The 26,846-nt window shown below is 35.3% G+C and overlaps 1 protein-coding gene and 1 long non-coding RNA gene across 15 annotated transcripts in view; both read left to right on the top strand.

The window, feature by feature from the left end:
• Positions 1 to 26,846, top strand: part of KCNC2 (potassium voltage-gated channel subfamily C member 2) — a 228,889-nt gene that overhangs the window by 109,384 nt on the left and 92,659 nt on the right. The window lies entirely within an intron of this gene.
• The window catches only part of LOC140642571 (uncharacterized), a 41,966-nt gene continuing 17,156 nt past the window's right edge, over positions 2,037 to 26,846 (top strand). The window contains exon 1 of the long non-coding RNA XR_012039009.1: positions 2,037 to 2,170. This is a non-coding gene — a long non-coding RNA (uncharacterized lncRNA). The remainder of the gene's footprint in view (positions 2,171 to 26,846) is intronic.

The following is a 26,846-nucleotide window of genomic DNA, read 5'->3' as shown; positions in this document are numbered from 1 at the left end:
TCTGTGAACACACCACTTCTTATTTGGTTTAGAATGGATTTAAGCAAAGAATCCATTTACAAGAAGCTATGGGAGCTTGTGGGGGCAAGTTGTAATTGCTGGGTTTGTGAAATTAAGCATCTGTTTTGGGATGGATAAGGGGAGTTAAAGGCTTAGTCGTAAATAGTAGTCCCAGTTCTGAGCTTATTTTTAAAATAATTGCTTCTAAGGTGAATGGCTAAATAACAATATTAGAGATATTATTCTAGAGGCTTTGGAGGGCTAAAAGGAATAAGATGGCAGGATTTCCTGCCCCTAAATATAGTCTCCAGTCCAGTGACCATAGAAAAGGACAGAATCAGCACAAATGTGCCAATATAAATGATTATTTTACATAGCTATAATCAGAACCAAATGTAAGTCACTCTATTTTTTCTTCTGATTTTTAATTAAAAGTTGCTCTCAAACTCACTACCATAAGATAAAGTGTTAAGGAACTAAGCATCTGAGGAGGTAAAATGGCTTAGAAATGGACTTGGATGTTTCCAAGTTTCCAAACTTATTAAAACGTATGCAGCAGGAGGGGGATGGTTACAGGGTTACATGGCAGGATGGTCAGGAAAGGCGAGGCAGGCAAAGGTAGAGTCAGGACAGCAGGTGTCTCCTTCTGTGCTATTCTGAGCCACTTCCTAAATACTTCACTTGTATTATCTTATCCTGTGATAACTCATTAAACTTCAAACAAATTTTCCTATTTGGTGCATGTGGAAACTAAAGATGGGAGAAGTTAAGTAGCTTGGCCAAGGACACGTAGTCTATTGCATATCTGTTTCTTAAAACACTGGTAATCCTGAGTCAAAGTCTAGACTGGTAATTAATTTCCTTGGACATAGTCCGTTAGCGGGAGAGAGGTCACTTTACAGAGAGATGGGTGGAAAATAACCCAAAATACCTACCGCATGGCTGCTTGACATTTATTTATTAACTTATTCAGCAAACACTCTTACTATTGATTAAAATAATGCGTCAGCTCCCAGCGATCAGAGGCCTAAGGACGGTTCAAGTGACTTTCTTTTCTACTCTGTAATTGTTTTCTTTCTCACCCCTGTCCTTTTCTTTTCTTTTTCTATTCTTTTTTTTTTTTTTTTTTTTTGTGCTGTGACTATAGGATTTAAAAGTAAATTAGGTGGATATGCAGGATTCTACTTGCTACATTCAGAAAATAAGAGTGTCTGGAGATGCGTTAATATGCATCAGGGAAAAGTAATTCTCTTGTAGCTTTTCCTGAATATTTTAGAAAAGGTAAAAATCAATGGCTTCCTATTTTTCTCTGTTTGCTCTTCAGTTTACTTTCAAATTTATATTCGTTATGGTTGCCATCGTTACGCCCCTTTTACTTTTCTGATTTTTACTCTTAAAAAGTATGGCTCTCCTACATGAAAAGTATTTGCAGGAAACATAATCAAATAAACAGATGCATTTTGTTTTCCATCCCCTCTTCAGTTGAAACCATCAATCTAGGAGAGATTTGAGAAGATTGACTGGCCGTGCTGTTAATAAGAGATTAGTCCTAGAGAAATCTTTCTTTTTCTGACACACATTGGTAAAATAGACAAAAACATTTTGTAAAATACATACAAGATAAAAAAGATGACTTTACTTCCTATGTGTCTTTGATTTTATCATAAACTTCATATTAAAAGCTTTTTGTAAAGAGTTATCCCCACTCTTTCAACTCTTATCATATCCTCAATGCCATATAATTTTTGGTTATCTTGTTAAACACAAAAGAAAAAATCAACTTTAAGTTTGCTGACAGAAAAGGGACTTGATTCTAAAAACTGTTATTCCATAGTATATATTGGTGTTCACTTAATATTGGTTTCCCCTAAATATTAATGTGATAAATTAAAAATGTATCTTTGAAATTGAATATATGAATTGTTTTATTGGTGATATCAGCTTTCTCCACAGTAATGCAGGGATACCATATAAATTGTGAGGTATTCAATGACATCATTAGTGGACCCAGCCCTGTGCCCACTACGTAGTTGACACTCAGTATCAGTGGTGGTGGTGGTGGTGAAGTTATTGCCTTATTCATGTTTCATTGTGAAAACAGCACCAACCTGAAGGACACCTGTGTGTGCTTCTACCCACCTCTCTGCACGGGTCACCATAGCCTCATCCTGTGAGTGAGCTTTGCCTCCTATCTGATGACGTTTTCTCCTCCTATTCAGAATATCTACTTATCTCATCTCCTCAGTGACACCACTCCAGCAATTATCCCTTCCCTCGCTGCTCTCTCTCTTACCTCTGGAATAATTCTCATCAGCATAGAAGCATTCTATGATCTGTTTCAGCCACCACCTTATGTGTCGTGTCTGCTCTCTCTTATAGAAAAATTTCTCAGGGTTTTTCCATATTTCATTTCCCGCTCCCTGTCCTCACTCTCGCTTGAACCCACCACTCTCAGGCTTTCAGCTCTCAATTTCACAGACTCTTCTCTTTTTAAGAGCGGTGCCCCCTCTGGCTGCTAAAACTAAGGGGACATCATCGGTCCTTGACAATGTCAACATTTGTCAACAGCCCTTTGCGCAATAGATCATTGCATACTGCGAGAAACATTTGTTCTACTGATCATCTGGTGGCCTTTCTACCTTCTGCCCGCTGCTTCTCGTCTTCGGTTCTTTTCCCCTCTGCCCAGCGTCCCAATGTTTGAGTTCTCTACCAGTCCTTAAAACGTCACTCCATTGCTCTCTGTAGGTGATCTCTTCCAGTCTAAGAAATTTGGAATTCATCTGATGCATATAGGCCTCTTCTCCAAACTTTATTTATTTTTAAAGATTTTATTTATTTATTTGTGAGAGACCCAGAGAGAGAGAGGCAGAGACACAGGCAAAGGGAGAAGCAGGGTCCCCTTGGGGAGCCCGATGTGGGACTCGATCCCGGGTCTCCAGTATCACGCTCTGGGCTGAACGCAGGTACTCAACCACTGAGCCACCCAAGCTTCCCTTCTCCAAACTTTAGATTCTTGTATTTAATTGCTTTAATTGACATCCCTTCCTAGCGGCCTTACAGCCACCAGGGCAGATGTAACAGCCCCTTAGACTGGTGATCTCTACACGTAACAAGCCTCCTTCATCTCACTGTACAGCAACTTTATACTGCGCTTTGCATGGGCTAAAAACACTGAAGTCAAGTTTAACCTCTCTCTTTGTTTTTACTTCATATATCCTATTTCTTAGGAAATTCTATCTGCTGTGCCTTCAAAATTCATCTAGAATTTTATACTTTGATACTTGCTCCTCTCTATCTCCACCATCACTACCCAGGTCCACGTCAACACTGCATCATTTCTATGTTATTTGTAGAACAGCCATCTACCAGGCCTCTTCTCCTTGACATCTTTCCTCTTTGTCCATTCTTAACCAAAATACCCTTCAGCTCAAAATCCAACAATGGCGAATCAGTATCCAACAGGTAAAAGCCAAGTCCTTTTAGGGCTCTATATTTCCACTTAACTTCCACTCTAGGTTTCCATTTAACTTTGATTTCACTTCTGCTAGTTTATCCTTTTGTTTACACTGCTTCTGCTTCCCTGGTCTTCTTGATCATAGAGGATAAGCATCCTTTAGCTTCGGGGCCCTTGCACTTGCTGTTTCCTTCGGCAGAATGATCTTCCCCAGGTCCCTACATGTTTCATGTACTCACCTCCTTCCGTCCTCTCCTTCTGCAGTAAGGGGATTTAAAGTATAAGTATTCACTCCTTATAAACCTAGACTTTCTTACTTCACTGACTTACTTTATTTTTCTCTCAAAGACTGACATATTTTACTTGTTGATAATGCCTGTTTTTTGACATCCACTCTAGAACACAACTTTCCTAGGCAGGGACTTTGGTATGTTTTGATCTTAGCTTCATCTCAAGCACCTAGATCAGGGCCTGACATAAGGTAGGTGCTCAAAAAATGTATTGAATAAATTGATTATAATAATTATCACTAATATTGAAAACTTGCTTTTATTGTTTAAAGGGCAGGCAATACAACCTAGTGGTAAGAGTTTTGAGTCTGGGGCCATACCTTCTAGGTGTGCATCCTGCCTCTATCATTTTACTTTGCTTGACCTTTGTCAAGTTATTTAATTATTCTGTATCGACATACATTTCTTTATGTATATATACTGCACAAGGATGTTATAAAGGTAAGTAAGCTGATACTTGGAAAGCATTTAGATATTTGGGGAGCATTTAGAACACAACCCGGCACCTATAAATCCAAGATAAAAGTTTATTATTATTAAACATATATATGGACTAGACATATTTCAAAACTATACTCAGAAGTAAATATATTTCTATATTTTGATTACATTTTAATATTGATATATTTGATTATATTGTATATATTGTGATAGTTTGATTATACTCAGTTATTTATATTTATTCTTTCAGGTTGTGTTTTGGAAGGGAAAATGCTGTACCAATCCCTACATATAAGTATTATACTGTTTGATAAACATGGGGTTTCAGAATCAGATCTTTCGTTCCAGTTCTCCCACTAGCTGTATGGCTTTAGATGACTAATGTTAAACTTTAGGCACTTCATTTTGAAATGGGATATTTATGCATCATAAAGTTCTGGTATAATAAGCAAATGAGACAACATATATAGAGTGCTCTGCAGAATTATGATATTCAGTAAATCAATAACTCAATAACCCTGGCAGTAAAGAATAAGAAGCAGCCCCCAGGGCGTATAACTATTGCTTTAATAGCTTATAGAAAGTTACTGGTGGAATTTTATGAATGGCTATATTTTCAGGTTTCAAGCCCACGGATAAGGACAAATCATAGCCTTTCCTTAAAGATTCTACTTAACAACAATAAGGAAAGGGGAAAAAAAAAAAAAAACATTTGGGAACCGTAACAGTGGATCTAGAGCTCATACATCTAGTCTGACTCACGGTTGGAAATTTCCAGTGACATTCACAGGCTTGTTTGTTTTCCATGGAATTAGGTTTAACCCTTTTAATTGTCTTCATTTAGAGAGCCCCTGATTTCCCCTCAGAGACTACTCTTCAAGCAATTCTGTAGGTGCCCTCTTAGGGAAAGCGGGGACGTGTCTTGGACATTCTCGATCCCCGTCCTGGCATGCTGGCTTGTTTGTCACTCTGGCATTTCATGTCCCAGGGCTCTTCTCCCATCTACGAAGCCCTGCTCTGAGAAAAGTATTAGTCACAACTTTTTTTATATCCTATGTGAGGCTCAAATCAAAACATTCCACTCCATACAGTGCTGTTTGAAGCAAGATATCTTATAAATTGAAGGCATCGCTCTCTGTTAAAAGATATATTGTCAGTAAACACGTATAAGAAGAGGATGCGCTCCACGAGCTTTGTGCACCTCCTAAGAGCCTCTGAAACTCAGCAGGTTAGTGAGAACCTAATTTTCTCTGCACTGCCCCTAATTAATTCCATTAAGATACAACTCTTTGATCTTAAATCTAAAAAAAGCTATATGTATATAATTGGAAACCTTTATTTTTGATATGTGTTTGTACATATGCATAACGGTACGTAATTAGAAATTCTACTTTTCTTTGGCCATTGGCAATAAATATTATGGAGGGAGTTCTAAAATAAAACAAAAACAAAAACAAAAACATACAGACCTTGAGGAAACATCCAGACAACATAGAGTTTTTCCCGAGGGCCATTTGGCCACTTGGCTTGCTTTCCTCCTGGGGTAGAAACTGGGGCTCTCCAAAATCAGAGGTATGTGACCAGTGCACATGTCACCTTAGTCATCTAATTAGCATGTAATGATAATATCTGAAAAACCATTCCAAGTGATAGAATTTTCCTCTGGAAAAGATAAAGAGTCCGATCTGCCCCATTGCATAATACTCTCTTTTGTCCCTACTCACTTTTGGAAAATAGCTTATTTTCCTTCTCTCTTGATTCCTGTGAATACACAGAAATATGGCTGTTTAGAAAAAGCTGCTACCACTACCTCTTAGAAAAGAGCTGCTTGTTTTAGGAAAATAACCTGATTTCTTCTTCCCACATAGAGAGGCTGGGTGAGAATAAAGATCTCGTCTCTCTGCCTCAGAGCCTCATACATTCTCTGTTGATAAAATCACCCTGTGAGAGCACAGCATGAGAGAAATGCACGTGAAGAAATTATTCCTGACGTGTCGTTTGGGCCATTGACTTTCTTGTGCTGGGCAGTCCATTGAGATGTGCTATTATTATTTCCCGTTTGATTATGTGTGTGCATGTGCTGTCGGTTTGCATTGCTAGGGTAAGCAGTTTGAACTTGATGATTTGGTGTTTTAAATGCCATCTCTTCCTCTTAAATGAAATCTCATTTTCTAGCAATTTCAAGGCTTGTTAAATTTGGCCACAGAGGACTATATATGCAATTTTTATTTTCCTTTTCTGTTCATACTCATCCTTCTCTCCTGAGGCTGAAAATAAGGAAAAAGTGCACAGAATTACTAGTACTACACCTGGAGCTTTGAAAAATTTCTGTTAAAGTGGACAATATGGAACTTTATTTTTGATCCTTTTGATTTCCTAAGGAAGAAGTATATTTATATTAGTTAGGTTTTAGGAAGAAAAGGTAATCTTAGGAACTAGCCATGTTTTCTCTTTCCTTTAAGGGGTGTTCTTTCTGTGGAAGTCAAAGCTTTTTTTTTTTTTATGCTCACACACTGAACCAGTTAATTCTTTTTTGATTGTTGTTGTCACATTAAATTCAGAGCTGCACCTGATTTGTTCAGAAAAATCCGGAATCATCGTAAATCATGCTATATTGACAACACACAGGATATGTTTATTCTTTAAGCTCCTAGGTGGTGAGTTCTCACTAGTAAGTTACATTTATAAAGAAATGGTAATATAATATATGATAAATATATGTAGTTCTAAATACATATAGCTTTAATGTATTTATTAGTTCTCATTAATACATTGATTAATATGTGAAATCAAAAATTTCTGCAAAAAATATAAAACAGTAACTTTGTGGACTAACAGTGAAATAATGTATGTGAAGTTACTTTGAAAAGTTACAGATTTTTATGATTTTAAGGTCTTATAAATAATATAATTTGAATTCAATGTCATGACATCGTGGCTTAGAAAACTACATTTTTCCTTTTCATTTGTCGTCCAGTAGAATTAGGTATTGTTACATTTAAGGAGCCATTAAAAAGAATTGAGCGCCACTGAGGTTAATTGATTTGGTTACATCTGCAGAGGTGATAAGGACTTAAGTCTCCTGATCCCCTTTTAGCAATATTTCTATGTAATTTTCACTTGTGATCAGACCTAGGAAGAGATTTAGAAATCTTGTAAATAGGAGAAGAATAGGAATTTGATGCAATGTGATAAATACCTAAAGCTTCTGAAAAAAATCTAAGATTTTATTTATTTGAGAGAGAGAGAGTGCACAAGCAGGAAGAGAGGTGGAGGGGAGGCACAGAGGGAGGGGATGAGCAGGAGCTCTAGGCAGGGCTCGATCCCAGGACCTGTGAGTCCCAGTACCCCGAGGCCATGACCTGAACTGAAGGCAGAGGCTTAACGGACTGAGCCACCCAGGGCTCCAGAAAATAATTCTTAATGCAGATGGTGAACTATGTAAATTAAATCCAATTAACCCAATCTTTAGCAATTGATCTTTTGTGGTCACACGCTGGTATGATCTTGCAGTTTTGGAGTGATCTTGATTTGTACCTTCCAGAACAAACACTTCCCTTTTGTTCAAATCACTTGGAAAGAGTGTGTTTTCATGACCAATACTGGATTGTCCATATGATCCCACCCCAGAAATATAGTATCATGTTTTATATGTGAGTATATGCCAAGGGAAATTGAAAAGCTATGAACTTTTTTTTTCTTCTGTTTTTAATGGAGACATCTGTTTAGCCACTCTGGGGTTTATCTTGAAGGGCAAGAATAGGAGCTCCTTCATAAGATTTTCTTTCATTGTGCTTCACCCAATCCTGTCATTCCAAGGACTTTTTCAAACCACCATATCTGCTGGGACAAACTGTATGATCTGTGCCCCTCCCCCCCGCAATCAACTAATAAATAAGCAAATAAGTTAGTAGAAGAGTCCATCAAATCTATGACCTTCTAATCAGCCAATCTGGAGTGTTTACTCTTGGAACTCTGATCTGAGTTGAAAGGCCCCCTGAGCTATTCCTTAAGAAGTGTGGGATGAGGGGATTAGCAAATCCCATGAGAAGATGACCTTCTACTCTCAGCAGCCAGGAAGGGCCACAGGAAGAGAAGTATGAGGTAGAGAAACTACCCAGAGTTAATCAAGATAAGAGTCCTGAGAATTAATGCTGTCTAAAGCCACATTTTTAATATGCATTATATGTTCCAACATTTATTGTTTTATGGTTTCTAAGTGTCTTCTCTACCAGATTTACTCATTTGACAATATTTTTTTTCCTTTTTATTTGTTTTAGTCACCTATAGGTTTTCCCAAGTCTAAATCATACATGGTTCTCTAAGGGAACATGGAAAAGTTCTGACTAACTGAATTATTCCATGAACCTTATATCTATCCGTATTTTTCTACAATGCCTTTTAAAAAAACTAACCCTCTATTACTGAACCATAGATCTATTTTTTGAATATATGTTTATTGAAGTACAATTTTCATTTAAAAATCCGTTTTTGGTTAGAATTTGATGAGTACTGATGAGTATATACAGTTGGAAGCAACACCTTATTCAAGATATGGAAGATTGCAATCATTCCAAAATATCATGCCCCTTTATAGTCAGTCTTCTCCCCACTCAGACATCTCAGCCCTTGGAAATCACTGATATGTCTGTTCCAGGTGTCATATAAATGGCCTACAATGTCTACCATTTTGTGTCTGGTCTTTCACTTACCACCGATGCTTTTGAGACTCATCAATGTTGCTGTTTATTTATTATTTATTTATTTATTTATTTATTTATTTATTTATTTATTCATTAATTCATTTATTTATTGCTGTATAGGTTTCTACTGTATGGATAAGTCACAATCTGCTTATTCATTCATCTACTGACGGAAATTTGAGTTCTCTCCAGCTTTGGGAAATTGTGAATGAAGACTTTGTGTATAGGCCTTTGACACAAGTTTTCAATTCTCTTGGGTGATTCCCTGGTGGATAGAATTATCAGGCCATATGGTAGGTATGTTTATAACTTTGTGAGAAACTCAAACTGGTTTCCAAAGTAGTCGTACCCTTCTGCATTCTCACCAGGACATATATGAGAGTTCCAGTTTCAAGGCATCCTTGTCAATACTTTGTCTTGTATGCTTTTCCCTCCCTTAATATTAGCCATTCTAGTAGTTTTATAGTAATATCTCATTGTGGTTTAATTTGAATTTTCCTAATGACTATGATATTGAACATCTTTCCATGTGCATATTCATTGTCTTCATCTCTTGTTGGAGGAAGTATCTGTTCAAACATTTTGTCCTTTTTTAAAATTGGATTATTAATTTTCACACTATTGAGCAATAAGAGTTCTTTACATATTGTGGATACAAGTTCATTATCCGATATGTATACATATTGCTTTTGTGACTCCTGAGGTTTTTGTCCTATGTAAGGAAAAGGTATCTACCCAATTTCCCAAGGATTCTTTTCCCCATATTTTCTTCTAAAAGTTGTATTGCATTTCTCTTACATTTAGGTCTATCATCCAAATTGAGTTGATATTTGTGTATGAAATTTGGGAATCTACCTTATTTAAACACCTTTACTGCTTCATAATTCCCCCTATTTTCTCTGTTATGTTTCTTTTGATATCTGATTACTTAAAATTCTAGTCTCACCTTGATCACTAAAAAGATCATAGTTTATAATCTAAGAAGATTAAATAATATTGTCTTTATATTGAAATTTATCAGGTTTGTTCCTAAAACAAAAATGCTTAAAAATGTGCATTCAATGTTTTGTGCTATAATTCTGGACTTGTGATAATCACTGTCAGCGTACTATGTCAAGACTTTCTAAATGCACAGTGATGCTATTCAGTAAAGAAGGGAGAACAGTGAAACGGTAGTAGCAATATGATCCATGATGAAAAAGTAAGAGTACTTAATGATATCTAAAAATGAAAAAAAAATAAAAATGTGTGTGTTGTTTTACATAAATATCATTTTCACATAAAATTCTATTTCATATTCACTATGTAAAACTGTATATCCAATTTGTAATGTCTTTTGGCAACTTTATTTACTTACATATTTTTACTTTTTCTTTTGGCCTTTATCAGTTGGTTTGGTTTGTCAGTGTATGTTTTGCCATGTGAGCAAACCAAAATTTGTAAAGTAAGTGCGTTGTAACCTAACAACAACAAATAACCAATGGAGAAATGAGCCTTTGGGGTAGAGCTGCTTGAGGAACAACTTGACCATGTTTTACCTTCAACTCATCAATTTTTTTTCCCTATTTTATCTTGTAGATATGCCAAAGACAATAGAAACACAATTATTTAGAGTGCGTGTAGAAAAAGAAATACTTCTATTAAACTAGATCTTTTGATGAACCTCAAGAATAAGACAGTTATGTGCAGAGTGGTTCTAACAGGAAGGGGAGTGAACACTTCTAATTTTTATGTGTAAATGGAGGCCCAGACGTTTTCCCAAAGTCACTCCATCCTTTGGTGTCAGAGAAAACTCTTCTGACCCTGGTCTATTGGTCTAATAGCCCAGAGCTCATAGTTATTCTGTTCATTCTGACAAATGTTATAAGTCCTAGAAATGTGGCATTTTCCCCCCTGTTTGTTTATTAATTTGAAGTTATTCCATAGGGACTTGAAATTAAAATGAGAATAACAGTAATCTAGTACTTGAGGAAAAGTTAGGTTCTTTCTCTTGAAACGATTAATCATTCAACAGCTATCTAGGGAGGCCATGATGACTCAGCCAGGGTTGAATTCTTATAAATGCCGTACGTTTGTGTAAGAATCCCTACGGAATGTCTCCCTTGTAATCTTCGTGTTCATAGAGTCAGAAGGCATATATACGTCTAACTGTTTCTAGTTCCAAAAGAAATATCAGGAGTACAGAATCCCACTGATAAAGCTATGATCAAGAATGCCTGGGAGACAGCTGGGCAAGCAGCTGGGCCTTTCAGGGACAAAACAAAGCAAAAGTGTGTGAAAAACTGAACTTTATTTGAATGTGAACTAAATTAAGGTCCAAAACCTCTGAATGCCTTGCACAGTTGTGGGTTTGTGTGTGCAATATTTAATTTCCTTCTCTCATTTGTGTCTTAGAAAGTAAATTTATTTCAGAACAAATGGCACCTTGCATTTGTGCCAGCTTTTTAGATACACTCATGATTTTTTTCGAATTAATATATTCCAGTTTCCCCACCATATTTTGCATAAATAATAGTGATGCTTTGCATTTCTTAGCAGTTCTTTTTTTTTAAGTTCTGATCATAAGACAAGGTTATTAACTCATAAGATGTCATTAAAGAATGCAGAAGATACTGACACTTTTTGCTCGTTTGCTCCATGCATTGAAAGAGAGAGTCCTTGAGCAAGGTCAAACAGTGAATCAGCAGGACACTGAGAAGAGAAACTTTCCACGGAGCATGAGGGCACAGCCCCACTTTGTGTATCGGCAGCTCTCCAAGCTTTTCTCAGACAGCACTTGGCTCATGATTTCTAGAATTCCTCCAGTATGATTGCTGAGAAATAATTCTTCATACCAGATCAACACAATCTAAGAATTCCACAGAGAAAAGGGATTCAAGATAGGTTTAGAATGTTTGAAAAGCTTCTCTGCAGTTCTCTGTAGAAATAAAACCTGAATCAACCAACCAGAGTGATGTGAAATAAATATTTTACAAATAGCAACAGATTGCACAGTAATATAAGTGCCCAGTAAAACTTGTAAGTACTTAAGGAGCTGCTCATGCTTCTTATTAAGAACAGAAGCAAACTTCTGTTCTATTAAATGCTGGTAATGTGTTTTAACATAAAATATTCAGCAAGCTAATTGGGGTCTTAAATTGCCCTTGTCTAGATAAGAACAACATCTACTTACGAAGTTCAGATTGGAGTCTCATTGCTCTTAATTCACCACCTCTTTAAGGCTTGAAGAGGAGCAAGACTTCTGAATTATACATATTTGTAATAATGTAAATAATAAACTTTATTATTTCAGAACTCTAGTAGATAGAAGGTAGTAAATTTATACCAATGGCTTAAACTAAAACCTCCTCTCATAACTTGACACTGTTCTTATTTCTATAAGAACAAATACAAGGATATTAATTTTTTAGTACTTCATATTAAGAAAAACAAACACAGGGATATAGGCACAAATATTATCTCTACTTATACATAATGAAACTTAGGCTTTGAGAGGTCAGAAAATTTTATTTTCAAGGTCAGACAGGTGCTAAAGAGCAAGGCTTAAAATGAAATGCTGGTTTATCTGTTTTCAAGGTCCTTGTTAAAAACTATGTTAGATAACTTATAATGCCTTTTTTATAAGATAGAATTACTTCACTAAATATACTTTTGTTTTCTATTCTCATTTTTTGAGCCCTGGACAGACTGTGTGTTGGTTTTAAGCAAAAAAGCATAGTTCTCGTATATGCCCTCATTTTCCTCCTTCCATTGTTTATTATTCACCTCTTTGCTCCTGTTCTTCTGTATAATCACTTGCTTTTTACTGTTATTCAGTCTTTCCTCTGAAGAACAATGCCATTTCTTTCTTTGACATATAGATCCTTTGAGTAACAAATTGTTCCTATGATTTTCCTATACTCAACAAAAATATCTTATTTAAGCATTTAGAGCTGTGAGGGAGCTTATACAATTTTTAGCAGAAGAATATATTAAACAAATGTCATAAGAAAATTCCATGAATAAGGAAAGTAAATGCAGCTTTTTTTTCTGGTAGAATGTAGGAAATCCATTGGGATTCCTTCCCATTTTCCCCACTTCCCCCAAACTGTTCCTAAAATACTTTTGTGAAATCAACACTATTAGAAAGCACTCATCTAGTTCATTCTTCTCAGTTTTCATGTGTAAATTGGATCTCCTACAAGCATGGGGAACTTGAACTGTATCTTTATTTCTAAGGGGAAATAAGATTTGAGCTGCACTGTTTGCAAATGACTTGGTTAGAAGTGGTGTTAATGGAAGTACAAATTGTGGGATTTATCCATTGTGGTATGCGGAAAAAATTAGGGACTTCAATCAAGCAGTAGATGTCCTGTGGGAGGGAGACGGTAAAACTTGAATTCTCTGGAATCACACATGGCTTTACTATCCTACCAAAAGCAATTCTAAATTACTTTCTCAAGTAATTGAGTCTGACCACCACCATCTTACTTGAAATAGGTCCCTATAGTTGGTAAAATCACAAATAAAATACCCATTCATATTCCCTTCTAATGGACTAGGAATGAAGTATCATAATTACCTAGGGAAGTCGAGATTAGAAAAATTTTTTAATCTTTATTTATTTATTTATTTTGAAAAATTTTTAAAATATAAGGTTACTTGGTAAAATGTGTAATCAAATATTTAAAAATATGCTTAGTCTTTATTCATTTATTTTCTTAACAAATATTTTGCTGAGATTGATTGCTGTTGAGGTCTTTGAGAGACTCCTGAAAATAACTTTTTTTTTTTCTGAAAAATAAGACAAAGAATGAATATATGGATATCCAAAAATATTACCTCTTAATACTAATAAAGGTGGGAAGGGAGAATGTGGCTCAGGTGCAGGGGCATAATGGGTTTCCTAATACTCTATTCCAAAATCAGTCAGATTTATTGGCCCGTGACGGGATGAAGCAGACTAAGCATTGGGAATAACTCATATTCCCTCAGGGTTAAAATTGGCTTTAGATAAAAGGAAGAAACATTCACCCAATTTCCCAGGAGACCTAAGTTTATACGTAGGGTACAGATATAGGAAGGTACTGAACATAGTTGTAGGAAAAGGTAAGAACTGTCTTTCGATTGTTTTCAGTTTCTCAATAGTAAAATAGGATATCCAAATTGTCACACTGAGAGCAAGAAAGAGGGAGAAGAGGCTGGAGGGAAAAAAGAAAATAATGTGTGGAATAGTCATTTTGGGGAGTGGAAGAGTATAAAAGTGATTTGACTAGGAACAGCACTGGCAACATGAATTGTGGGGCCTGAAGAAAAATGCAAAATGTGACAGTCTTGTTAACGAATTATCTAAAAATTCAAGATAGTGACAGCTGAGCATTAAACCAAGCATGGGCCCTTCTAAATGTGGGCCCTGTGCAGCTACACCCATGCGTCCTCACCCAAGGACTATAAGGTACATCGTAATGCATGTCATAGAATTGCCTGCCAGCCCTAAAGGGCCACTTACGGATTAAGATCTTAAATTGGTTGTGTCATTTTCTTGATTAATGATTAGCTATAAAACATTTTCCATCCTTACTCGTCTTCATCATTATCCTTGTGTTAGCTGTAAAATACTGACGACTAAGTACAGGTCTTTCTGTCAGTACTTGTGTGTGCTGACGATGCGTAGTCCCCTTTCCGTGAAGCTTGATGACTTTAAGCCTCTTTTTTTTTTTTTTTTTCAATCAATGGGACATTAGGTGATGCTAATTTCTGGTTCCACCAACTGTTAAACTTTAAGAAGCACTGGGGGTTCTTAGACTTTTCATTGGAGTGTTCCCAAGCACAGAGGGTCACGTACTCTTCATCCCGTGTGACAGCACTCTGTCATGTCTTCGCAGCGGGGCTTAGTCACATTTGAGAGAGAGTTGCAGTTAAGTCTTAAATCTTTATCACTGTCAATTTCTGTTGACAGAGCCTTAATTTTATTATTGTTCGCAAATCAGGACTGTCATGGGGACAGCTGTAGCTAATTAATCCTTATCAGTTCTGATTCAGTTAAAAAAAGTCCTGGAAACTTCTCAGTGTCTGCTCGGATTGTCCTTATGGAGACCTTGCTGTTGGAGAGGGGAAAGTTCTTGTTAAATGTAAACAAGGATTTTGTAAGTCAGACATTTCCCTGGGTTGGGGAGGGGTTGTGTTTACAACTGATTTAAATGAAAGACAAAATATTACTGCATATAATTTTGAGGGAGTGTGGGAAAATTTTGCATTTATTTATAAGATTACGAGAGCAGAGTAATTTTTGCTATATTGCTATGTCATCTTTAACAAATCAGGCTATTACTTTGCTCAACTTGAGAATAACAGCTTGTCCAACCACGTATTTTCTGGGTAGAGCAATGTTTCAGAGCGATCCGTTTATAAAATTTAAGTTGATAGAATACTTAAAGTTAGTAGAAGGAACAGATAGCTTTTTATTCTTAAAATGTATTTTTGTGTCCTTTCAATTCAAAAATTGAAAGACAACTTTAAAAAAGAAATCATATTTGACGTTACTTTTAACAAACAGAAAGTCATACTCACCCAAACTATGACTAGTAACTAAATGTGCAGCCCTGATGTCCTGAATCTCATCCCAAAAGAGAGGTAAGAGTGTTTTTTTGTTTGTTTGTTTGTTTGTTAACTGGAATATGACCAAAAATCGTAAAAGGAAGACCTAATAAAGCGCTACACTGAGCTTGTGCATTGTTATAAATTCCAAATGCATAAAACTAAGCTCTTTAAGTAGAGCCTCTTAGTAAAGCAGTCTCACATTACCACAGTTTTCTTTTCTTTCTTTCTATTTTACTTCTTAAAAAATATTTATATATTTATTCCAAAGAGAGAGAAATTGAGAGCACAAGTGGGGAGAGGGGCAGAGAGAGAGAAGCAGACTCCGTGCCCAGGACGGAGCTCAATGCGGGGCTTAATCTCACAATTAAGCTGAGATCACAATTTGAGCCGAAATCAAGAGTCGGATGCTTAGCCAACTAAGCCACCCAGGTGTTCCAGTTTTACTTATTAATTAATTAACATAATTTCAGTTTTCTTGCTGGTCACTAGATATGTGTTAACTACTGGAAGTGATAAGGATGTTAAACTTAATTTTTTCTGAAAATCTCAGGCATTTTAAGGATGTTAAATTTAATTTTCCTGAAAATCTCAGCCATGGGTCTTAGTTACCATTGACCATTTAAATTGAAGCAAAATTAATGCACTAAGCTCTGGTCAATGTCGGTGTGTGCTCGTGCCTCCCTCCTCGATGCAGCCCCCGCTGTAGAATAAACATCCTTGACAGCTTCATTAACTCTTCACCCAAAGAATAACTTAGTTTGTCATGTATTGTTATTCATATGTCTAGATGAAATTAGTGCTTCCCTCCTTGAATAAACTGGAAAAATGGCTTCAAGTCTTTTAATATACCACTGATCCATGGGTGACCAATCCGTGGTGAATAGTCAGTCTGATTTTTCACAAGGGTGGGTGTTGCATCTGAAGAAATCAGCCTTCTGGGCCATTAGCTTCTTTCAGAGATTGGTTTCCACAATCACACAAGAGAAAGAACATGTTTTAACATGATTTTTTCCTTTTAGGGACATAAACTGATCTTGTAAAATATGCAGAGTTGACACTGCCGGGACCATTGACATTGTGAAAAAAAGAGAACAGATTTTAAAAGAAGACTTCCCTGAGTTTTATTTAACTTATTAATTGCTGTCATTCCATCTGAATATGCACACCTCTTTTTATGTTTACGGTTGGCAGAGTATTTTGATTCTATGAATTAACAGAAGTGATAAAAAAAAGTACTACTTCAATTGCTGCATTGTTTTCTTTCTACCATCCACCTTCATTATCACTGAGAGATTTTGAATGAAAGAGGAAGGAGCAGATAGCTAGTCAACCAATTAAAAAAATCTGAAGGTCAAATTACAATAACAAACTGGATTCCTGACCTTTTAAAGTCATTGGCACATCTTGTGATAAAGATTGATGACTCGATTGAACCATACAGACGAGAATGACTTCTACTGGAGTACGATGAGTTTAGATTCGTAATAGATTTAATTTCAGACAAAGCGATTAACTTGTGCCTCATATTCAAAGAATGTTGCTTTCAGGACTAAAATGTAATACTTAATATGTATTTTACTGAGAGGTTGTGACAGAAATATGAAGAGGTGGGGGAAGGGAAGATTGACAATTACTTATTTCTTTAACTACAAAATTTTAATTTTTTTTTATCAGCGTTGTTTAGAGTTATATTCAAGTGATTGCCATAATCATCACTTTCCCAAGGGAGAGTCTTTCTTTTCTTTAGGAATAGATGTCTTTATTTAATTTGCCTTGAAGATATTTATCCAAGTTGTCATCAATGAATTTTAATGCCAACTTGAGTAAAATATATTTGAATATATTTGCAAGGCAATGAAAAATAACCTTTTTTCTCCCCCCTGGAGAAATGTTACATTAAGATATTTTTTACAAATAAATTTATATTGGCTATTTAAGCATTAATTTATTTTACTATTTAAACTACTGAAACTTTGTCAGGAAAATCTGAGAACCAGATCTGTTATTCTAAAGAGTAATTATACAGACAGACTATATACCCTGTATCTAAAGGAGGGACTTCCGTTGTTTAGTATGGCTTTGGGGAGGAAATGGAGTTCCACATTCGTTTGCCATCCATCTGCCTTTGGCTTTGTCATTCAGTTGCTTTCATTATAAAAAATATAGTGAAGAGATTTAAAATTTTGAGTTATCTAGGGAGATTATTAAAATGCAGATTAGGCATTGAACCCACCTCCAAAATTCAGATTCTTCCATATAGGGAAAGCTGGGACTTGAGAAGATTAACTTTCTAGGATAGGCTCCCATAGATCCTGTGGTCATTCAGCAAATTCTTTGCTTTTGCTAAAAGCAAGTGCTTTGATTATATCAGAGGACAGTTATTTTCATTTAAGACTGTTCCTAAATTGTTGCTGCATGAAGAGCTGAAAAAAATAAACTTGGAGGATTAAAAGCTCAGATGAAAATTGAGAATGAAAGTTTAGATGAGCTTTATAGTGATAATACCCCAGTAATTTTTACTTAGTGGTGATGGAATAATGTTACCCGCTGGATAGGTCTGTTATTGTAATGCGTCTGGGCAATAAGTCATGCAGACTACAGTTGGGAGCTTTGCATCAGGAGACAGAAGGGATGTAATGAAAATCTTTGCACTAAATTCAGAAATCTTATAAAAACAATATAAGGTCATTTATAGCATTGGACTTCAACAGCTTTTGAGTAACCTTTAGTGGTAATGAGAAAGGCATTGGTATCCCGAGGCTACTCCTCAATGATATAATTGGCTGTGGCAAATGGATGGTGCCTTGTCTGACCCATTTTCCTTCACCAGTGAAATGAAACTTGGGGTCTTTACCAATTGGTTTGTGCAGACTTCCTGGAGAATGCAATTAAAGACGTGGAGGTTAGAGAGCCAAATTAATAATAATGTCAAAGAAAATGATGATGATAACGTTATTAACAGCAACCATTTATTATATGCTTTAATTTCTAAATTATCTCTGAAAGTAAATATTCTTTCCTCTGCTTTATGATGGAAGAAGAACTGGAAGTCATAAAAGTTTAAAACTTTGAACTTATTTTTAGGTATTTGGAATAGACTTCCAAAAAAAAAAAAAAATCCCAGGGGAAGTTCCCAAGGCATTGTGAAGGCGTGGGTGGGATGTGTGAGGGGCCATGAAGTCCCTTGGTACTGTGATAAGGAGTTTGCACTTTATTTTGTAGTTGGATGTGTCATCTTATCTGTGCTTTAGGAAGGCTGCTATGGGTTTTCTGTGGAAGACAGTTTGAAGTGAGAAAAGGGTTGATAAAAGTGGCAGTGAGGGTGGTGAGGGGGACAAGACCAAAAAAGAATTATGTTTGGGATGCCTGGGTGGCTCAGTGGTTGAGCGCCTGCCTTGGGCCCAGGGCGTGATCCTGCAGACCCGGGATTGAGTCCCAAGTCGGGCTCCCTGCATGGAGCCTGCTTCTCCCTCTGCCTGTGTCTCTGTCTCTGTCTCTCTCTCTCTGTATCTCAGAAGAAAGAATGAATGAATGAATGAATGAAAGAAAGAAAGAAAGAAAGAAAGAAAGAAAGAAAGTATTATGCAGACGAAACAGTATGATGACAATTTAGAGGTAATTCCAAAGGTAATGAGTTTGAGTGTATATAGAAACTTCTGGTAGAGGCATCACTTAGACTATTGATTGGAATGTGGTTAACACGCCTTATAAGGTGGCAATCCAAAACTCAACTGGTTTTTTTAATAATAATAGGATATTATTGAAAAACATCCCAATTCACCTTATTGGGAAGTCTTATTCTGGATCATTATGTGTGAAAAAAAATCAAAGCTCACAATCGTTGCTACTGAAGCCTGTTTCAGAGTTGTCCAATAGAAGTTTCTGGGATGATGGAGCTGTTCCACATTTGCATTACCCAACATGGTAGCCGTTAGCCACATGTGTTCATTAAGCACTTGAAATGTGGCTAGTGAAACTGAAGAGGCTGAATTTTAAATTTTATTTGATTTTGATTATTTTAAAATCAAAGGGTCAAATATAGTGAGTGACTACCAAGATAGATAGCACAAGTCTAGGTGATCTTAATCTGAAATACAGCACATTATTATCAATTTAGAGATGACAACTCCATTTGTAATAATCCTACTGACTTCACCACTGTTAAAGAATGTAGAAAATAAGTGCCCAACTAACTGTAAAATTGTTAAATGTTGCACGTTCTCTTAACTTTACATCTTCCATTGACATTGTGAAACATAGACAAAATCACGTTCAGTATTTAAAAATTCATAAATCAAATTTTAAATCTAATTAGGTTGCATTTTTATCTTCCTGGTATAAGTATAATCAAGAGGCTTTTTCAAAGAGCCCAACTCAATTACCGATGGAATTGGAGTCTATTTTATCGAGAATGTGCCATATATTAGGCATGTTATTTAATCATATCATTTTATCCTCAAAGTAGTCCTGCTGGTAGATTTTATCAGTCCTATTTTGCAGACTCAGAAGCTGAAACTTGCCCAAAGTCACACCAGGGTTTGAACCTGGAGCTTTCCTGACTCCTGAACGTCCTCATTCTTGGTAGCACTGTGAGGCAGGGGAGCCAGTCGGCGTCTGCTTCGTGGGGATATCCCACAGCGCTCCGACAGGCGGCATTCACCTGAGGGTGTTACACGGTGCGTGCTCAGAACGCACAGCAGTTTATTTATCATAAAAGCCTGTGCCTTGATTGACCACGGGCTCTATTTCTTTACTGTGCAACAGCAGAACTCTATAAGCCCTGAATCTTCAGTAGAAGGTTAACAGAGGAAATAAATCACTAGCATGTACCCAATCTCTGTTCACTTTTTTCTTTAGAATTAAGAATATACCTACATGTGCACCTGTGTGTGTGTATGCACGCACGGGGCATAGTGGTTTGGCTTTGATTTGTGATCCCGTTTTGTTATAACACTTTGTGATTAGTCTCCCAGAATTAGCCATTTAAGATATTTGGGCTCAAATTCTAATGGTGATATTATACTTTCTTGCTGAATCTGTCCTTCACATACTGTCTTTTCATTATGGGGACGAGGAGCTTATTATCTAGCAACTGAAAGCAAGGACTTCCATTTCAGATTGCGGTTCAGTGCAGTTGTTTCTCAGATGGGTGGACTTGGACAAATTATTTCCTTGCAAGGTTACTTTGAGGTTTAGTGAGAAAATATGTATTGTGAGTATGGATCTGCTGAACATTTCACATTTTCTTTTTTGCGCTCTCTACAATATTTGCTTTGAGTTTCTCTGAATTAAAGCAAGAACGGAGAGAAATTTGGGGAAGTAAAATGTACAGAAACTTTTACATTTTCAAAATCTCTCTAACCCCATGTCTGAATCTTGTAAAGTTTTCTCTCACATGTACAATAACATACAGCTTTTCATGAGTTTATGTAGATTTTTAATTAAGTTATATGTAATTCCACAGCATTTAAATCAGTTCATGCAAATTTTAACTGGATTACAGTTACAATAATACATAAAACTTGCAAAAATAGTAATAATAAAACTTTCAGAGACAGCACTGGGACCTAATAGAGGGGACGCTTGTTAAGCATTCAAATCTACTGCCACAGATGGAGGCCACAAGTGTGCTCGTGGCATGATACGTCTTCTTTCTGAAACTCCAAATTCCTCAAGCACAGGTTTATATGTCCAGTACAGAGCAAAGTACTTTCTGCATAGAAAGTATTTTGATTATTTTGTTGGTGTTGTTGAATGACTATATGAATGACATCAAATGAGTTGAAAGTGCTTTTGAACATTAAAAACATTGAAAGAAAAAAAAACATTGAAAGATATATTTTATAAATATGCAATTATCATTATTATTCAATTCCAATGTACTCTTTGAGGCAATTACAAAGTAAGCCCAATCCTCTTAGAATGCAAGGTAAATAATTTATATATTAATGTCATGTCTAACGTGAGGAATTTCAAATGTTCTTTTTCCCTTCAATTCTTGAGCTATGTCTTTATCATTTATCTTAAGTTGTATTGTTTTGCTAAATGAATCTACTTCTTAAGGGACTCTGTTCTGCTTCTTTGAAGGTGAACTAAAAATACCTCTTAGCCCTGAAGACCAGTGCTGACTCATTGAGCTTGTCTACTATACGAACAAATGTAGGTTGAAAACGCATTAGAAAGATCTCACTTACTCATATGCATTTTAGTACTTCCAGACGTCACCAAGGGGATAAAACATGCCGAGCCAATGGAAGCAGAAAAATGTATCCTATTTCTCATTTCAGCTAAATTCTTATTATTATTGTTATGCATGTTCTTCCGATTTACCTAAACTGCATAAACTAACATACGACACGAATGGCAGAGGGTTCAGCAGTCACACGTGAGGCAAAAGTCTTGCCTTCTAATGGCCAGATTTCTCGTCCATTGACCTTTCTAATCTTCCCTCCATCCCACCCAACACACACACCAAGAAAAGCCTTCCCAGGTAGTTTTAAAGCAAAAAGATGTTTTCTCAGATTATGGGGTGAAGACATTTGAGTCACTATTGATACTTCCTGCATCCTAAATCTTCCCTAGAATATGAATGGAACATATTAAAGGGGGACAATACATTTACCCACAAAAGCTAAATTATATGAAAATCATGACTTTGAGAACTGGTGTGGGCATGGGCCAGGCTCCTACATTCAGCAGAAAAGAAATTTCACCAAGAAATGTTTAGAGGGTGAAAATCAGGTCTTCTGAATCTTAATGTAATGTTTTGCCATCATAACCATTGCATTGATGACACAGCTCTAAAGGAATATTTAATTTTCTAATTTTATGGTTCTTTATATTGTGAGATGTGTATTTTTATTTGGAAAGTTACTAGATAAGTGATCATAATCAGTTAAGGGGAATCCGTCATTGGAAGTACAACTGGGAAAGACTGGTGATAAAGACATTTTATCAGGCCAGTAACTCCCTTGGGACACTTACATACCATTTGAGAAAGGACTGCTTAAGGACGCTGGGACGTACAAGGATCTAGGAGGGTTCGTGGTTTTCCAACGTTAGCCCCTCTGTAGTGATTAAGAGCTGAGATTCGGAAATCAAATGACGGAGATTTGAATCTGGCACTTCCTAATTATAGGAGCCTGTGTGGTACTTAATTATTTAAAAATGGTAGGATTGGGATGATGTCCTATGTTTGCAAATTCCTATGGCATTAAAAAAATCCTTTTCTGTTTTGCATTATACATTAATATATATTAATGTCTATGTACTTCATTATGTATAGATTATGAGCCCCTTTAGAGCAAAGTTTCCATTTTATATTATACTTGGTAGAGGAAATGCTCCGTAGATACTTTCGGTACATTACTTTCTTTGACATCCGCATTTTCCAATTTTCTTTATGAATACACTTGAAGTGGTTTAATTCTTGGATACTTCAAGATAAGTGTGGGGTTCTCAAATCAAAAATTAAACAGAAGATTCTAATTAAAGAGATGCGTCCAATTTAGGAATCTCACTTCTTACACATATTCCACTAGGTTCAAGAATATATAATATGAAGGGAATGGAAATGAATATATTTATTCTTTGAGTTTAACTAGATGTCATTTTATTTTATATATGTTGATATTCCTGATTTTTACTAATTACAGTAAATTATTATTGTAAATTACAGTGTGTTTCTAGTCTATACAAAAAAAAAAGAGTAAGAAAACCATGTGTTTATCGTGGTAAAATACCTTCCTAAAGACTTAAAAATGTTAGGTTTAAAAATTTTGTACTGATATAAAAACGTGATAATTAACTCAAGTTGTTAATTTCCTGATTTCTTTTTAAAATAATAATAACCTCACTGATTGTAATGTTTACATAAGCCTTTATAGATTTTATACATTTCATTAGAGTCTGTAATCACATATCTTTGTTCAGGTTTATTTTCAGCCCAATTTTATAAATGAAAAGAAGTGAGTTCTGGAAGAAGTTTTTGGAAACATTTCAAGGTTTCATACCTAGTAAATAGCAGAATTTAAAACTGAAGCTATTATTTTCATGACTTCTTAATTTATTATCCTCTTTGGCTTTAACATGTACCCTCATTGATTTTATCAAATTAACTAAATAACTCCATTCTCCACACATTCATATTTATAAATTAATTTTCTGAAATGTTGTACCAATTTATCTCCAACCAGAAAAATAGACCTAAGGTTGTTGTCTCTAAGGAATTTTCTTTAAACCTGGAAAATTTCAAATACGATGCCAATTAATTACCAATGTGATTAACAAACAGAAATTAGACTGTTATTGGAGAAGATTAAAAGGGTCTTGATTCTTCTTGCTATAAATTGAAAGCCCCCAGTGTGGGGTTTGAACTCACAGTCGATGAGATCAAGACCTGAGCTGAAACCAAGAGTTGGATGCTTAATTGACTGAGCCAACCAGGCACCCATTTATGACTTTTTTTGTCTTTACAAGTTATCTTTTTAAAAATTATTACATATTTTCATTATAAAATGTCTAAATTTGCTGAATTTCTAAATAGAATAAGACAAAGTAGAAAACCTCCAGGCCTCACTACCTATAGATAACCACTTCTAAACTTTTGCTGAATATATGCATACATATGCATATCTATAGCTATATATATCTGATTCTGTAATTCTATATTTATAGATATATTTCTATTGCTCTATGTAGATATCTGTACCTCTATTTTTATCTCCAAGTCTATCTCTGTGGGATATCTGTCTGTGTCTCTCACAATCTATCTCTAGTTCTCTATCTGGACAGATCTGTTTCTCTCTCTATATAGGAATCTCTATCTCTGGATGCAAAAATGAAATGTATGCTGCCCATATATAAACAAATACAGAATCAGCCTCAGTATTCTTTTCTTATCTGATTTTTTTCAGTTAACTTGTTAATATCTTTCTATATCACTAAGGAATTTTTCAGGATATTATTTTAAGTGCTTACAGAGCAGTTCAATACACGAATGCACCAAAATTTACCTAAACTATTCTTTATTACATAGGGATTGAGGTCACTTACATATTTTTACTGTGAAACACACAGCACTACAGTGAACATTCATTTATATGGCCACATTTTTTCAACACATGGATGCTTAATTCCTTCAGGTGATTTTCTGGAAGAATTTCTGGATCAAATAGAATTTAAATTTTCAAGATTTGGGGTTCATATTTATAAGTTAATCTTTGGAATGTAGTACCAATTTACACTTTAACCAGAAAAATAAACATCCCTAAATTTTATTAACACTGGTTCAAATATGCATTTAATTAACAACAAATAACTTATTGTTTGGAATTGAATTTTTTTATTATTAGTGAAACTAAACATTAAAAACATATAATGTCATTTGTATTTCTTTTCTGTGAATTCACTGCTTGTGTTCTTTGACTTGTATCTCATCTTTTAAAAAATTGCAGAGTTTTTTTTTTTTTTTTTTAAAAGAGTTCTTTACATGTTAAGGATACTAATCAAGGTAGTGTATATTGCAAATGTCATTTTTTTCTGAGAGTGTTTTCATATTACTTGTGGTGTTAACAATCTGAATTGTCCTGCTGCACAGTTGCATTTACAATTCAATTTCAAATATGTACCTACACATAGGGGAGTATCTATCTGCACACAAGTAATATCCACTTCCACACATTTACTCATATGCAGCAAACTCTCCCATTTTAGGAAGTTTAAATTCTCATCAAATAGAAATATTAATTATTTTTAGTCAATGACCAAAGAACAGAAGACCAGCATGAAAATCCTAGAGCTCTGATAGTTAGAAGTTGTTGGATTGAAGCACATTATTAAAAATGAGTGAAACCATTTCATCATTTCTAAAATAACTAAAATCATACTCATATACCTTAAAGACTGTTGTAGGATTTAAATAAAATCATTGTGTAAAACTAATTGGCAAAAGATATGACATATATTATAGCACTCGATTAATAATGCTGATTGCCATTCCTTCATACGTGTATAAGAGGCAATCAATTGGTGTACTTGTCTAGTGGTTGTTATTTTTCAAAAATTTGCCTTTTACTACAAAAAGTTGTTGTTGGTGGTGGTAACAGCATCAGGTGTAGAAATCTCACTTCCGTTGTCATTCTGTAATTTTAACTATATTATTATTATTCCCTCATGGATTTTATAGATGGTTCCAATATCTTCCGATGCATCTTTAACTTCTAGGATTTAAAAATTCCTGAGATAACTTCTTATTCCTCAAACTTTCAGTACCTTGTGTTTATATAGCACTTTTCAAAGTTGTCAGCAAACAGTGCTTTAATTGATCTTCACACCATTCCTATGAGGTAATAATAAGAAATAATATCATTGTGCCTCTTTTACACATTCTGAAAATACTTAGCAGAAAGGCAACTTGTTCAAGCTTAGACAGAAATTAAGTGGTTCTCCGGAGATTACACGAACACGCAAACATCTAGGATACAGGAAATATTATTTAGTTATATAAACACAATCATTTTGAAGATGTTTGGTATGAGTAGAAAACCAGGATTGGCTTTGGGCTCAGCACAGACTTCTAGGTGCCAAACAGTTGTGTGAGGGAGTATTTACTAATATGGGTTATGTTTGTTCTCTAAACATAGCAAATGTGCATCATGATTTTCAATTTCTGTGTGTTTTCACTGAACCATTTTTGCTTCTCTTTTCTGAGGTATAAATAGTTATTATATTCTTATATTTTCAAACTATTATATAGGCAATACTCCATTACCTGCAGTGGAAATTTTTATTGCTAGCACTTTCCAGAGTAGCTGAGAAAATTTATTACAAGAAGTGAATCAGCCTGTTGGTGGATAAAATATTTAGCAAACTATTCCCAGCAACCAAATTATTATGTTAAGAAACAGCCGTAAATCTTAGAACAAAGGTATTTTGAGGTTGATCACGTCTGTCTTAGGTCTTGTTATTATACTTTATGGTTTCTGTAAAGCTGGTCTCAGCCAAAGGTGTTTCTAAGGTCAAAATTAATGCTTAAAAAGTAGCAGTTTGGAAAAGAAAAAAGAATAGACAGTGTTAGATTATGCTTCTACATTATTCCAATTGGAACATATTTGATATTAAACGAAATACAAATTGCCCAGGAATTGAGTGTGAAAAAAGACATTGATAATTAAAATATATATTGATATACCAGAGCCCTGACATATAAAAAAAAATTTGCTAGGATGGGATTTTGTCCAGTTTGAATGTTTTTCCAAGAAGTTTAAGGATTACCGAGAAAAATACCTGTTGAAGATATGCTTCTAATAGGATGGATACTGAGGATGTAGTGTGTGTAATGACGGGAAAGCTATAGAATCTAATTACGAAAAACAGAAA

This window comes from Canis lupus, chromosome 11 (genome assembly GCF_048164855.1).
Source record: "Canis lupus baileyi chromosome 11, mCanLup2.hap1, whole genome shotgun sequence".
In the NCBI taxonomy this organism is placed as follows: Eukaryota; Metazoa; Chordata; class Mammalia; order Carnivora; family Canidae; genus Canis; species Canis lupus.
The sequence above is the reverse complement of the archived record's forward strand: the minus strand, read 5'-3'. Positions and strand labels throughout refer to the sequence as shown.